Below are 5,759 nucleotides of genomic sequence, written 5' to 3' on the forward strand. Positions count from 1 at the left end.
CTATAGTGCCGTTCTTGTTCTAAGATTAATTTATATTTTGCATATTTCATTTCTTCTCTACATCACCTAAATTTAATATCATGTAGCTTTATCTAATTAACATCAACCATAACTTTACACAACAAAATAAATTAAAATTTATAAACATTAAAATTAAATGTAATGTAGTTTGACATTGTTCTCTAGAATTTAGTCTAGGTTCTTTCACTTTCAATTAAAATAAATATTATTCGTATGAGTCTTCCCACTGCTTGTCACGCCATAAGCAAATATGAACTGACCTCATTTATGACCTTTATATCAGGTGTAAATATATTGGGAAAAAAACAAGGAACTGTCCCTAATAGCAGGCCAAGTGCAGCGCCGATAGTGACAAGTGATTTTAGCAGCATTCTAGCCTGTTTGATATGATAAATAATTCATCACATGTTAGGGGACTGCATCCAAAATGAAAGATTCCATTCTACTTATCAATGCGGAAGAGGCATAAAACCAAAGTTGAGGTAACCAACCTTTGGCAAACTTTGATCGACTCCATATATCAACTCGGGCATAAATGACTGCAGTTTTAGAGAGAGGCTCACCCAACACCCCGCACATGGCAAATATTTGAAGCATGACCTGGTGAGAATGGTTATTGAATTTCAAAGATGCAAGATAAAAGCAGAAAAATGACCAAGAATCACAAGCGTGAGTAAAATCTAACCTGATGAGCAGGAACAGTGTGTGTTCCCATGGATGTGGCGAAATATATAAGGAGAGTAGAAAACTACATAAAAAGAACATCGAAGTGTCTCAGATGAAAGCATATGGTTGCAGAGTAAAAGATATTGCTATTAAATTTTAGTTAAATGTAAACCTTCGACATCAAAGTTACAACTACTGGACCAGCAATTGCTAGCACGATCAACAGTTCATTAAATGATGGAATGGAGATTACAAATGCATTGTACCCTTTCTTGTTTAGAGCATCGATCATCATATAAGCTGCAACAACCTACAACATATGCCAGTAAGTGGGAATGCCAAAGAGTATTTCCCAGTCAATGAACACTTGTACAAATGGGAAATTTGGGTTCATTCAGCACCAGTGAAACCATTGTTGCCCACGCCGCCCCAGCAATACCATAGCCTAAATACATGCAAAGGCCAACATCACCAATACCATTTATGGCACTGGCAACAGCCAAAGCTTTCAATGGTCCCCAGGAATCTTTCATGCCAAGGCTGGGCGACAGAAAGAGAGTGTGAGAGAAACAAAAAGGAAATGAAGCAACAAATACATGCAATCATGGTAAATCAACAACGGAAAATCCATCAGCAATCAGGCTAGAATGAATCCTACATAAACAAGTATGCCAGTATTGGACAAAAATAATATTGCAGAGTACGTAAATGGATATGGACTAAAATATATCCCACAAAATAGATGATGAATACTAGGATCATAAAAATCCAATAGCTTATTAGCTGACATCCTTGGTTATAGCTGGAATATATAGAATAGGAGTCTTGCAAAAGCAGTTTCATTTCACAAATAATAATAATAATATTAAGCTTTCTGTATACATCCCATATTACAGTTTGCCGATAACTCAAAATGCATCGCAAGTTCATTCGAATACAATTCACTGGGAGGAGAAAATAAAATACATCACACCTGGCACTTTGCGCCACCCATCCAACTACAACTGCCGGCCATGCTAAACCTCTAATCTACATGCATAAAAGACTTTGTTTCAATTAAAAGGCAATGGGAATAATCAAGACGAGAAGAAGTCATAAGAATAAAAACTAGACAGTTCAGTTCAACTTGTTGCTCCAAGAGGATAACTAGCTGTAGGAATAACTCATAAAAGATGGTAGTAATTGGATGGATTTCAATAACAGATGTCAACCAAGCAGATGCAAATAGTAACGGCTTCAGTTCCAAAGAAAATTTTATGAACCCTAAGTCCAGTTAGGGCAGATTAACCTCCAGAAGACTGCTTTCTACCCTCCATCACATGATATGATAAACACATGACCAGATGAAAGCAGATATAACATTTCAATTTTAAAGATGGAGAATATTTCAGGAGTTAAGTGGACCCAGTTGGCCAATTCATTAATTTGACATCCCATTGGATAGATATAACCTATAGCCAGAAAAAGTAAGAAATCTTCAAAATAAGTGTGCTTCAGTTTTCCGAAAATGAACAATCCCTTAAATATCTCTGAACCGTGAACAATCAAGAGGAAAGGAAATAGAACTGATTTAAAGAAGTACGAATTCCATTACTAAAGTTACCTTTCTGTCTAACAAATTCCAAGGTTTATGCGCATAAAAGGAAGAAAGCCTACTAAGAGAGAATAACTGAAAGGTTAAATAGGAAATAAACATTGAAGAAAGTAAACCTGAATATATGTGTTTCCAGCAGGTACAAGATGTTCATTTTTTGGCCCAGAAAAAGCTGAAATGATCAAATGGCAGAATGAATTCATTTTTATTAGGATTCTTGCCATCTATCATAAGTGGAAACAATAGATACAGCCAGTCAACAAGGTCAATAAGCATCCTGCATTTTAATTATCTGGAACTGACAAGAAAAGGCTTTACCAGTCATTTTTACCTGTTAATGCCCACAAACCAAAGCAAAATGTCAAGATAAGCAACAAGAGGCCGCAAAATAACCCGATAAAGAGCAGGATACATATTTGATGCTGAACTCCATCCTTATCCTACAGCAAGAAAGTATTGTTAAAGAATTAAGCCTAAAATGCAGCCTTAAACACGGTGAAGCAAATAGAAGCAGATTATAAAAAATATCCAAATACCAGAGTACCCTTGAAAGAGGAAGACCCACAGTGTGGAAGTAGTTAAATACAATGAAATAATAAAGTAATAATGCGTTACAATGTTGCAGCATTTCTACGAACAAAAAGTATAAAGCAGAAACTACGCCATTTATGAACAAAGACATCAAATAAGATCAAGATGAAGCAACAAGTTAAAAGACGAGACCTTCGTCTGGTATTGAGAGAAGTGAGGACAGTGTTGTACTCGGAGACATTCTCAGCGTAATTCCGTTTGGCTTTTTCTGCAGTTAAATCCAAAAACTGGCGGCGACCCGATGCTCGAAGCAGTATCTTGTTGGGACCTGTTTTCAACAACAACAAATACACGAAACGAAACGAGATAAGCAATCGATTCGATCAACCTCCAAAATGGGAGTACTGGGCATCTGTAAAGTTTTGAAACTTTTACCGGAAATGGATCGAAAGAGGAGTTTTTCTGGCCTTTTCCCCTTAGCATCGGATCTGGGTTCTTCTTGCTTTCTTTTCCAAGGTTTTTTGTTTGATCAACGATAAAGCTTCTGCTAATTACCGACCCACTTTCATTGGGGCTACGGAACTTTGGGCACCAAGAACACTCATCAAAATATACTCTTGCCCTTCTCTCTCAAGATCCAGTCTGCTATTATCTTCATCCGGCTAAGTATTCTTATTTGTTTTCTTAATCTTTCTTCTTCCTTATTTCTATTCGCTCTCTTTATTTTTATATTTTATTTATATGTAGATCTGGATTAGATCTAGGATTTTTCTCCCGTTTTTCCTTTGTTATTTTTAGATTGTTTTGTTCATGTTTGATCTGCGGATTACTAGTCCGAATTATTTTATTAAATCATTTCAATGATGCGTGTTCAATTATTTATTTTGTGTACTTTATACTTTACTTTTTCTTGAGTTCTTCTTTTCATATATTCAGGGACGTCTTGTTCTCAGGTGATGTTTTGTCCTCTTGTTATTTTTCGATCGACGTCATCATCCTTGTCATTTTGGTTATTGCCATCAAAATTCTCGAAACACCGATCGCATCTGTTCTTGTTTTTGCTTTCAATTTACACTCTCCCTCAGGTTTTTTAAGGTTTGCATATTCTTCTTTATTGCTTTAGGAAATTAATGTTCTTTTTCATTTATTAACCTAGGGCTAGTTATTGCGTAATGTTTAATTCTCTAATTAGTAGTATCATTTTTTATCTGGGAAGATAAAAATCAATATTATTTTATTTCCCCCCTTTTAACACTAGGCTTATATCAATAATAATAACAATAGTATTATATAAATTAAAATCCTATTTAGTAACCAACTAGGCTTCTTAGTACCTCTCAATTCTCTAGCGTTTTTTTTTGTGCATCTTCTGTCTTCTTTGGATTCCTTTTTCATAGATCCTCATTCGGATATAGATGATTACTTGAGGTCATGTCCTTCTTTTAGACCCCATAGGGCGTATAGGGGGCGGGCTCGACAGACTGGTGTCAATGAGACTAGACTTAGAGTTTGTATGTTGAATGTAGGCACATTAAATGCTAGGTTGCTGGAGTTGACCGACGTATTAAGTAATAGGAAAATAGATTTTGCATGTATTCAAGAGACTAGGTGGAAAGGGGTTCGCGCTAGAGAGTGTAACGGGTACAAGTTGTGGTATTCAGGCATAGATAACGCTAGAAATGGGGTGGGTATCTTGGTATCCTCTAGGCTCAAGGAAAATGTAGTTGAAGTTTGTAGATACCGTGATAGGATCATGATGATTAAGGTTATTATAGAAGCGGAAGTGGTGAATGTCCTTTCAGTGTACGACCCATACGTTGGCCTAGGGGAGGGGGAAAACGTTGCTTCTGGGATTCATTAGATGATGTACTTAGGAGCATTCCGGAGGACCAAAGAGTTTTCATAGGGGGAGACTTCAATGGCCATATAGGTAGTGAAATCGACGGGTATGACGGTGTTCATGGGGGTTTCAGTTTTGGTAGTAGGAACGAGGAGGGGCGTACGTTGCTTGAATTTGCTACTGCACACGATATGGTGGTCACTAACTTCTTCTTTAACAAGAGAGATGTGAACTTGATTATGTTCCATAGCGAAGAACATTGTACCCAAATCGACTACATCCTGGTTCAAAATCGGGATTGATGGGCTTACATTGACTGTAGGGTGTTCCCCGAAGAGGCATGTGCATCACAAAACATATTGTTGGTTTTGGTGTTCTGCGTACACCATGGGAAGAGCACTCATTGGAGGGCTAAACTATGTAAACCTACCATCCTTTGGAAAAACTTATATGGAGCGATATCTGATGACTCTAGAAGTAAGGTTTTGTCTTATACAGGTTTTGGAACTACAAACTCAAATAATACATATATGTTATGGGAAAATATGGCAAATTCCATCAGAGAGGTGGGCAAAAACACCCTTGGGTTGTCGACAGGGAAGGTCAATGAACATAAAGAATCGTGGTGGTAGAACAACGAAGTCCAAACTAAGGTGAAGACAAAGCAAACTTGCTTCAAGGAGTTTCTACAATGCTATGACGACGAAGAAATATCGAGAGCTAAACAAAGATACAAGGAGGCAAAGCAGGAAGCCAAGAAAACAATGACTAAAGCAAAGGATAATGCATACGAGGAAATATACCAGAGATTAGACACCAAGGAAGGACAAAATGACATCTTCAGGCTTGCAAAATCCAGGGAGAATAGGAAAATGATCTAGGTAGTGAAGACACTAGTTTTTTTATTTCATTTGTTTTATTTATTATTATTATTTTGTTTTAATATTATTATTATATTATATTATTATTATTAAATAAATAATTTATTATTATTACATTTTTACAGGCCCATTTTACAAAATCTGAAGCCCAACAGTAACCGGCCCAGATCCAAAAGCCCACAAAAAACCCTAAACCTAATTTAGGGTTTGTATCATCTAACCCTAG

The 5,759-nt window shown here is 36.6% G+C and overlaps 1 pseudogene; it reads right to left on the reverse strand.

Annotated features, from left to right (window-relative positions):
- Positions 1-224: 224 nt before the first annotated feature.
- LOC120155565 lies at positions 225-3,470 on the reverse strand (annotated as a pseudogene).
- Positions 3,471-5,759: the final 2,289 nt, after the last annotated feature.

Source organism: Hibiscus syriacus, unplaced genomic scaffold, assembly GCF_006381635.1.
Source record: "Hibiscus syriacus cultivar Baekdansim isolate YM2019G1 unplaced genomic scaffold, ASM638163v2 tig00111197_pilon, whole genome shotgun sequence".
Taxonomy (NCBI): domain Eukaryota; kingdom Viridiplantae; phylum Streptophyta; class Magnoliopsida; order Malvales; family Malvaceae; genus Hibiscus; species Hibiscus syriacus.